Here is an 11,389-nt window from a genome sequence, read left to right as displayed (position 1 = left end):
TTCACTGTTCACAGCTGATTCAGTTTAATTCTGTCGTCCATTGACATTGTTCGATCTCTGACACGCCAGCTAGGATAAATGATTTACATATGATGCGGTAATTTGCAAAGGAGTCATGCAAAGGAGATGAGTCCTATTTGGTTATCATTTTTTAATAACGCATCTATCTAGCCAATTTTTATTGCCACCTTTCAAATGTATAGAAAATACAAGCTTACACTGTACAGTCCCAAAATTGGGATGGCAGAAAAAAGAAGCAACAGTTGTAACACCAGAGATAATTGTATATTACCTCTAGGTTCACATGTACTAACAGAAGGGAGCTGTGACCCACAAATGCTCGGTGCCATCTCCATTGTTGTTAATAAAGCATGTGTACATTTGGTAAAAAAAAGTAAGCTTTTTCACCATTGTTGGCTCCTTTATAGTACTTGATATGAGAAGGAATAAGTATAAATAATTCTATCCATTACATTTTGCATTTAGGGCATTTAGCAGACGCTTTTGTCCAAAGCGACTTACAATAAGTACATTTGTCATAAGAAGTGAAACAATATATCGCTGTCGGTACAGTAAATAGGTTCATAGAACCAAGTGCAAGTACTAACAATCGCTAGGCTAACCCATTCCCTGTGTACATCAGTGATAGCAACCCATTCCCCGTGTACAGCTAACCCATTATATTGTATTTTTTAGTATTGGAGGAGGGCTGGAGGAGGATAGACACTGCAACATCCCCAACAGAGGGATTCAGAGTTAGAAATCCTAGACCTAGCTACATTGTATAAGATGCTGTCAGACATACGTACATGTCCTGATGATCTACTGATGGGGACAACATATCCTGGCATTTGTACCCTGAAATTCTGCTGAAAAAATACCACCCCTGAGGTGGTATTTTCCAGAGGAAATGTAAATTACTTTGTGTGAATGAGATGTAGATAGTCTGTATTTCTCACACCACGTGAGTGGGCGTGTTGATGACACTTCGGTCTTCATTTGCATCTCTTTGAGTGGCACTCTAAATGATATTCAGCCTGTTGCCTTTTGTTCGCTGAATGGTTAAAAGAATATATATCACAGCTGCACGCGTATATAGAAAATGTTTTTTAGATTTTTATTATTTACAACAGTTAGCTGAACCTCATAGGTCCCGGCCTTCCAATTCCTGTTTTCTCAGTTAAACAAAGAAATCAACAACATTTTTCTCAGTGTTTGTTATAAATCTCGTGAACATTGGCCCAGAACATTTCGACGCTTGGTCTCTCAAATCTCCAGATACTTCCGTACTGTCCATGCAGGTTAAACAGCAAAAATGCTCTCTTTCTCCGGTAACAAGGTCGTTCCCTCCGCCTTTTTTCTATTTGTCTCTAACTCGTGCGCCAATCTTTCACCGATCTTTCGGATGCAACGGAATATATGATGCATCTTTGCAGCAACATTTAAGAAGATGGCCATGAGTTCTGCACGTTCTACCTCCATGCTGTCTGTGGTCAAACCAAAACAAACTACAGTGACAGAGGCCGCACTTATCCCGCCTCTTGCAAACTTTAGACCCTCAAACCCCGCCCACTGCAAGCCCAGCCCCCCTTATTCTACATGATCAGTGTGTATGATCATGGCTAGCTGCATATTAATAGGAATAAGGAAAAGAGAACCAGATCAATAGTTATTTATTTTCTAATGATTGAATGTGGAATCTACCTGAATTATCTCAATTATCAACCACATTGAGTGTGTGAGCAGACGGAAGTGTATTCTCTTGAAGTGTGTGTGTTAATCTTCGTAATTATGAACTCAAAATTCAAACCCCATTTTAATGCTGGATCTGAAAATTGCATTACAACTGAGAATACATCAGCCATGTTAGCTTTTGCAAACAAAAACGTGACAGTCACGTGACGTGGACGCAGTCTTGTAGAAAAGAATGGGCCAAAAAAACTGCCATCTCACATTTTTAGAGCAGTTATTGTAAAACAACTACCGGTACGTTTTTGGCTGTTGACCAAAATATGCTACATTTTGGTGTGAGGCTGGCTTGTTAGACCATTTTGCTAAATACATGGTTCTCATCCATCACCATCGTCAGGAAGTTAGTCTAAAATGTTGTTACACAAAGTATAGAATATTTACACAAAGTATAAAATATTTGTAAAAAAATTGTGCTTTAAAAGACTTTACAACTTTAAAGCATAAAATGTGTGTAATGTTTTAATGGTTTTATTGTATTTTAATGCGTCTATTTTAGTACGTTTACTCTAGTTAATTTGGTTGAAGAGAATGTGCCTCACAGAACAGTGCTTGGGTAAAGTAGGAAAACTAGAATGTTTTTGAGTTATGGTAAAAGATGTGTACAAAACATGCCAGTATTTTCTGAATGACAGCACCCACCAACATAGTGTTGGGCTGTGGGGTGTGTGTACTTTCTTCTGAGCTGCTAGCCAGGCCCTACTTTACAGGTTAAAAGTAGATGAAGATGTAGTTTACATTTACATTTACGTGTCACAGATTACGAATGAATAGTGTTACGCCCCCCCTGGTGGCTCGGAGTAGGACGCAACATAAGGGCAACAGGTTTGGGCAAGTGAGGGTGCAGTCACACAAAATCCAAGACAAAAGGTGTATTCAATATAAAGTGTTTATGTACAAAAAAAGGCAACACAGGGATCAACAAGGACTGTCGGTGGCACCAAAGAAAAGAACATAACAAAACCCAACCCCCCATTGACAGGTGCTTTGCACCGAAAAAGTACAGTGGGTGGTGCTCACTCTAACCTAGGGTATTAACAACGGGTAAACCTACGTGTATGAAATATGTAAACCCCAGGGTATCTTACCTGTCCTTATTGACCCTGTGCGCACAACAAAAGAATTAACAAAGACAAAGACAAAACTAAAGTAGGCTGCTAACAACTAAAGTAGTAAGGTTTAAACAAACGTGTAACAACTAAAGACAATACAATAAACCAACAAAGAAACCAAGCACTAGCAAACACTAGCAAACACTAGCAAACAGAGCTCAACCAAAGCTCTGCCACAGCTCAAACCAAAGCTCTTCCCCCTGACAAACAAACACAGGACTATTTAAAGGGGAATGGTTGATGGGAGATCTGGAACAGGTGTGGTGATTTGGTGATCGGGACCAGGTGCGCACATCTGAGAACTTGGAGAATGAAAACAGGAGGAGGAGACAGAACAACAACACAAACATACTACACAAAACAGAACACAATACATGTAGGCCTATACCATGTATAACATATAAGACATACAGAACACTGTACGTAACACTCCCCCCCATAAAGAGTCAGCCCATGGCTGACGATACCTCAAACCATCCCGTAAACCCAACTTTAATAGTATAAAAAGCAAAAATCAAAATTGCCCCCAGTAACTACTGTCCCACAATAGTTACACACGAGACAGAGCATCTGCAAATACATTCTCGGTGCCCTTTTTGTGGTGGATCACCAGGTTGTAATTCGTGATAACCAAAGACCAACGCATAAGTCGCTTGATACCCTGTTGTGCAACAGAGAGACTTTCCCTAGCGATACTGCAAGCCTCGTGCAGTCGTTCTCTGAAGCGACTCACGTAGGTCAGAACGTTTCGCTGGGTGGGCGAACTCTCGCCAGTTAGCTGGTCTCTCAACATTCTTAAAGGGCCTCTCACTGTGTGACCAAATACCAGCTCTGCTGGACTAAATCCTAATGACTCTTGCACTATTTCCCTAATTGCAAATAAAGCCAAAGGGACTCCTTCATCCCATTCCCTACCACTCTCCATGGTATATTTCCGCAACACTGACTTAAAAGTCTGATGCCATCTTTCGAGCGCGCCCTGTGACTCCGGGTGATAAGCACTCGAGATTCTGTGTGATATAGACAGTGATGTTAAAACCTGTTCAAAAATACCCGAAAGGAAGTTGGTACCTTGATCGGTTTGCACGATCTTAGGGAGCCCGAAAGTAGAAAAGAACTTGATCAGGGCCTTTACTACTGACTGAGCTGTTATGCTCCTAAGAGGGATCGCCTCAGGGTACCGGGTAGCTACACACATTATGGTCAACAGGAACTGGTTACCGGATTTCGTTTTTGGCAGAGGGCCAACACAATCCACAAGTACATGCTCAAACGGTTCCCCTATAGCTGGGACCGGGTGAAGAGGCGCAGGCTTTATAACCTGGTTAGGCTTCCCCGTGACCTGACATACATGGCATGTACGGCAAAACAACGACACATCTCGCTTCAAACCTGGCCAGAAGAACTGTCGCAACACTCGGTCATAGGTTTTTGTAATACCTAGATGACCAGACCAGAGATGTTCATGAGCCAGAGATAGAACGGACTGTCGGTACGGTGTAGGCACAACAATTTGAAAGACATTAGTCCAGTCATTATTAAACTCAGCGCGAGATTTCCATCTCCGCATCAAGAGATCATTTTCAACAAAATAATCACTTTCTTTATTTTTAGCGCTCTCTGGAGCAAGAGCCGCATCAAAACACTTCACCAAAGTCACGTCCTCTTTCTGAGCAGCAATCAGATTACTTCTAATCATAGGCAACCTAGTTGTCTCTTTGGTGGAAGTATCACATTGAACCTTAGGCTGGACACTCGGCTCAGCAGTAGACTGCGGAAACACAGGTGGAGAAACAGTCTGGCCGGTCAACTCAGTCGCGAAGAGAGTATCCGACAAAACAACTGCTTCACCCAAACTACGTGCTTGAGCACGAGTGACCACACACACAGGGAACACTTCAGGGAAGTCCTGAGCCAACACATCAGGCTGCAAAATCTCAGGTCGTTCTAGAACTTCTAAAACTGGCATCACTTTGCCACCAGCGATGTCATTCCCTAGTAGAAATGTGACGCCTCTAACAGGCAAAGACGGGCGCACACCCACTTTAAACACTCCATTTGCTAAGTCACAGGACAAATGTATCTCATGGAGAGGCACAGACACAAACCCCATTTCAATGCCTTGCACAAGCACACTAGAGCCACTTAACGAGTCATTACTAAAAGGTAACACCTCCGATAAGATAAAAGACTGTGCTGCGCCAGTATCTCTAAGGATACGCACTGGACACTGGTTCAACGCATTTGCGCTGAGAGAAACCAACCCGTCCAACATGAACGGTTTATAACAGGGTTCCAGATTGTCACCCTCCATCTCCGGGGCTAGGGACACTGGACCCACCAACGTTCGCACTAACAAAACCTCTTTTGGTCGTTTGCTTGGCTGTGGCAGCTTGCGTTTCAACATAAAAGTCATTCTTTACGTGACCTGTTTGGTGACAATAGAAACACTCTCGTTCCTCAGTGGAGCGGAGTGGCAATGGACGTGGAGGACTAGACGGCCTTCTAGCCGAGGCAGAAGGAGTAAAAGACCTACTCTCATAACGGGGACTCACAAAAGTTTGTTTGTGCGATAAAACAAACTCATCGGCAAGCACAGCAGCCTCCGCTAATGTCCCTACCTTTTGCTCATTGAGATACGTCACAATACGATCAGGCAGACTATTCTTAAACTCTTCAATGAGAACCAATTGTGACAGAGTGTTAAAATCTACCGCGTTGCTTGCCTTGCACCATCGATTAAACAAAGTCTCCTTCTCACGGGCGAACTCAACAAAGGTTTTATCAGACATTTTTTTAAAAGTTCTAAATTTCTGTCTATAGGCCTCAGGCACTAGTTCGTAGGCACGAAGCACAGCTGTCTTAATACTTTCATAGCATAAACTCTCTTCTAGAGAAAGTGCAGCATAAATTTCCTGGGCCTTACCTGTCAGTTTACACTGAAGCAGTATCGACCAGACCTCTTTTGGCCATTTCAGTGAGGTGGCAACTCGCTCAAACGCAGTAAAATAGGCATCTACTTCCGCCTCACGAAATTGAGGTACCAAAACAACATTTCTGCTCACCTCAAAACCTCTCGTAGGCGCAGAGGGACCAGAATGTATGGACCTATGACCAGGTGATTGAGCTAAACTCAGAGAAGCAGCTTCCAATTCTAGGCGCTTAAGCTTCACCTCTTTTTCTGCAGCTATCTCCAATTCAATTTTGCGGTTGGCGGTGTCCGCCTCCATCTCTAGCTCCATCTTCCGAATAGCCAACTTGTGACTGTATTCTGCGTCTCTATCTTTTTCCTGAGCCTCCAGTTGCAAACGCGCTATGCGTAGCCTATGGCGGGCATCATCACTTACCCTAGGTAAGGAAAATGGAGAGAATCGGGGCACAGTATGAGGAGGCTTAAACTCCACATTAGCGTCTGTATCTACAGGAACTGGCCTACTCTCAACCAGCCCTCTCTCAACTACTACTTCCTCCCTGCTCTCCTTCTCTGAGCTAGAAGACAAGGATGGGGAAATAATAGGCTCACTAGCAGTCGCACCGCTGCCAGTACCAAACACTTTTTCGTGTACTAACATCTGTACAACAGCTTCTTTCAATTCTGCTTTAAGCAGACCTGCTGATGCCTCAAATGAAAAATGTGCCGCAATGGCATACAAATCTTTTTTCCTGCAGCGATCAATCTGATCCACAGAAGGATCCCTAAGAAATCCCTCAAGGTTAAACACACTCATTTTTCCTCAAATAGCCTTACCCAAAACTTTACCAACCTAACCAACACTACCAGCCTACTTGACGTGTGCACTGCACACCAACACTCATCAAACCCGTTGCTTAAAAGGATCAAGGATCCCGGACGAGCCCCCAATTTATGTTACGCCCCCCCTGGTGGCTCGGAGTAGGACGCAACATAAGGGCAACAGGTTTGGGCAAGTGAGGGTGCAGTCACACAAAATCCAAGACAAAAGGTGTATTCAATATAAAGTGTTTATGTACAAAAAAAGGCAACACAGGGATCAACAAGGACTGTCGGTGGCACCAAAGAAAAGAACATAACAAAACCCAACCCCCCATTGACAGGTGCTTTGCACCGAAAAAGTACAGTGGGTGGTGCTCACTCTAACCTAGGGTATTAACAACGGGTAAACCTACGTGTATGAAATATGTAAACCCCAGGGTATCTTACCTGTCCTTATTGACCCTGTGCGCACAACAAAAGAATTAACAAAGACAAAGACAAAACTAAAGTAGGCTGCTAACAACTAAAGTAGTAAGGTTTAAACAAACGTGTAACAACTAAAGACAATACAATAAACCAACAAAGAAACCAAGCACTAGCAAGCACTAGCAAACACTAGCAAACAGAGCTCAACCAAAGCTCTGCCACAGCTCAAACCAAAGCTCTTCCCCCTGACAAACAAACACAGGACTATTTAAAGGGGAATGGTTGATGGGAGATCTGGAACAGGTGTGGTGATTTGGTGATCGGGACCAGGTGCGCACATCTGAGAACTTGGAGAATGAAAACAGGAGGAGGAGACAGAACAACAACACAAACATACTACACAAAACAGAACACAATACATGTAGGCCTATACCATGTATAACATATAAGACATACAGAACACTGTACGTAACAATAGATTAAATGACGTGATGTGACAGTGTCACATATTTCCGTGAGACTGGGTTGGATCACCAGCATTATCCCATTGAGCCACTGACATTCCTGAACTGAATGAAGCCTCATTCACATGGTGAAAATGTCGATTGATAAGCACACAACATCAAGAAAACTCCAAGCACACATTTCTCAAGAGAATAAAGGGGAGTACAGATCTGAAATTCGCACTGTATCCACCTAATGATAGCCGTATAGTTATACAATAACAAAATGGTCATATAGGCAAAAATGGGTTGAGAGTGTGGACGTTTGGCTTTTCTATGAATTTGTGGGGAAAAAAACATTTTTAGATCAGAAGAGGGTGAAAAAGATGCATCTGATTTTAGAGATTAATATATTTAAGAATTTTGAGTCCAGGTCAATCTAGCATGGAGTAATAAGTCTAGTTCAGACTTTTTTTAAATAGCGCCACCTTTGGGTGCAATACCACAATTTGGTTTATGGGTAGTGGGTATTGGTATCCACATAATAATAGTCGTATGATTTTTTATAACAAAAATCAATAACAAAATGGTCATATAAGAAAAATGGTCTAACTGCTCCAACTTCATTGGCCAATATTTCTCAAATGGAACTAAATAAAACAAATTCTGTTCGTTGATTTTTGTGAGGCTTGGTCTAAAGATTTTATGTGGCGATTTTTGTGAATTTTTTATCATTTTTGTAGCCTGTCAATCTTTTTTATCATGTTTAGCTTTAATATGAAATTATAATAAACATTTTTAGGGTATATGGTTTAATAGATTTATCTGATTCTAGAGATTAATATTCTGTAAGAATTTTGAGTCCAGGTCAATCTGGTGGGGAGAAATAAACCTAATTCATGATCTTTTACAATAGCACCATCTTTGGGTGCAGTTCTACAAATTTGGGTTTATGGGCAGTGGGGGTTATTGGCATCCATACCTGAAAATTGGAAGGGTTTTTGACTTACGGAATAGGCTTTTACAGAATTTGACGGGGAAAAAAAAACATTGCAGAAACAATAGGGGACCAAGCAGCTTTGCTGCTCGGACCCCTAATACAACGCTTGAGGTGGCATTTTGAAAAGAGAAAACGTATATTTTATTGGTACGTAAAGATAATTATGAGCTTTTTTTATTGATATCCAGACATTTTTTGCGGAACACATTCCTGTTCCCATCTTGTATTGGAGTGAACGGAGATATCTACTTCTAGGCGCCTTGAATCGAGGGAACCGTCCACAGCCCGGTAAAACAACTGCAATACTTACGGCGTCTTACGGCGGCGTCTAGAATGTCTGCCCTGGCGGCCAACTTGCCACTGTCTGCTGCTCACCCATAACATTGTGTTGGTAGTGGTACATGTACTTTTTAAATAACCATAACTTGCTCAATTTAAACCGATTTACCAACGGTTTGGTTTCTTACAAACGTTATTAACGTGGTTATAATCGTGTACCTATTTTAGAACATTATTCTATTTTTTTAGTACCTAACATAATTATTCATAAGTATGCAGTGTCATAACTACACCTCTGATGTTTATAACAAACCGCACCGTTTGGAAATTGTTTGAAAACTAAGCAAAATATGGTTATTTAAAAAGTACATGTACTACACAACCAACACAATTATGGGTGAGCAACTGACCGTGGCAAGATGGCCGCCAGTGCGGACGTTCGAGTCCATTGGCCAGCAGAGCAGACGAGACATTCATATATGTATATTCGTTCTATATCTATGCATCTATGCTCCCGCCAGGATCAACGGCAGACACCGTAATATTAAGTCTTTGAAACTGCCAGCAAGGTAATCTTCTAAACTGGTGGTAAAACGGATACAATGATGATCAGATAAATTGAAGGGGTCAATGGCTGTAATTCTTACATCAATACCCCTAGTAAAAACTAAATCCAGTGTGTTTCCTTGCTTGTGGGTGGGATGTTTCACATGCTGAACAAATTTGTAATCTTTAAAAAGCTTCCGGAAAGATTTACAAGGATCCTTGTGGATATGGAAATTAAAATCCCCAACTATAATGATTTGATCATGCTCTAGAGCGATAATGGACAACATTTCTCCAAACTCAGAATAGAAGTCTAATTTAGAACCACGTGGCGGCCGATACACAGTCACAATGAGCAGGTTTTCAGGCTGTTTGATCAATTGGAAGTATTCAAACGATGAAAAAAACTCATGTGGTGAATATGATACTGAATATTTCTTATGATAAATAACGGCAATCCCACCCCCTTTTTGGTTGTTGGGTCTATTGACCGATTGAGCGGTGAAACCTTCAGGGCAAGAATTAAGCAAATTAATGGGAGTGTAGGATTTAAACCAGGTTTCAGTTAAAAACATAAAGCCAAGACGGTTATCCGCAATACATTTTCTCAAAGGAAACACCTTTTCCTTAGAGAGTGATCTAATATTCAAAAGTCCATAGTGGATAGACTGTAGTGCGTTCTTGGCCACTTTCATCTCCCTGTGCTGCTTGTCTTCTACTTTGTCTTGGTCTGCTTCCTGCAAAATCCTCTTCCTTTCTCAGGCGACCCTTGTTGTTGGTGATGATGATCTGCTTGGTCATGGCACTCTTGCCTTCAAACGTCTTGGTGGTTCTCAGGATAGCTGTATGGGAGCTTAGAGTTAAAAGTACAATTTAGTTATGTTTTCATAATAGCAAAACTTATTAAGAAATTCAAATAATGTTGACGGCTCCAATAGAAACAACATTTCAATAATAATGTCATCTGGAAATAAGTATTTTGAAATCTATAGGACCATCTTATACGATATACATATATTTAATATATGAAGTACTAATATACATTGTGTGTGTACGCCTTCCATGGAAACGGTCATGATTGACTTTGACTGACTTCTTAATGATTCTTGATGATTTATGACGTACTTGACATGTTTTATTAAATCACATTTTGAGTAATTTTTAGAAGAAATGGTATTGAAGAATAGTACAAATTAATTTTCTGGAAGAAAGTCCTCATGTGACTTATCAATGTCCTTGTCCGGACATTCTCAACTACTGTATCGGACACGTCACATGTTTCATCTCTTTCATGTCCGTGTGTGCTGTTAAATATCCACTGCCGTAATAATTACCTCTTCATGTCCATTTTACTTCCCTCTTATTTGTTGGCACTGACACTCTGTGTCTGTTCAAACCTGTGGACTATATGCTTTGTGTATCTATATACACTTTGAATCTTTCTGAGTAATACCTCCAATATTCTAAATTAAATGATTAGTGAATGTTATCAAAATGGCATTGCTCTTCCAGTCTCAAGTGAATGAATAAACTATGAAAATAGGCTTGTTTAACAAAACATGGAATATCGAAAAGGGTTTACTTACATTTGTTTTTCTTGTTAGTCCTGTCGATTGCTTCGGACTTAATAATGTTTCCTTTTTTCTTTATTTTTTAAAATTTGCATGGTCAACCGACAGCCCGGTTGGTTCTTTTATCTTAGTCGTTCTGGGACATCCTAATTAGCAGCCACATTATGGTGACGTAGGCCATAAGGCGTAGCCGTCTTTTGATGACGTGTGATAAGTTTCTCCCGTGTGAGAAACTAAATCCATATCTTGCAGTTATTAATTCTTGTTTAAAGTTGGCATGCATATTTCGATAATGAGTAATTTGGCTTCACAGACTAATCTGGCCGAGACATAAACAGATTAACCTTAATCAAAACAAAGGGTAAAAAAACAAGAGCCTCAGAGAGAAAGGATGATAAACCAGCAGAACAGGTTCACCACATCACCTGACGATCACAAGAGAGCGAGATCGTCATTCAAAAAACACTCATGGAATGGTGAAACACCGCACCAGAAGCGCATTTTACCACTTCAATCATTTTGGTAACCTG

The sequence above is a fragment of the Gadus morhua genome, chromosome 14 (assembly GCF_902167405.1).
Source record: "Gadus morhua chromosome 14, gadMor3.0, whole genome shotgun sequence".
Taxonomy (NCBI): Eukaryota; Metazoa; Chordata; class Actinopteri; order Gadiformes; family Gadidae; genus Gadus; species Gadus morhua.
The sequence above is the reverse complement of the archived record's forward strand: the minus strand, read 5'-3'. Positions refer to the sequence as shown.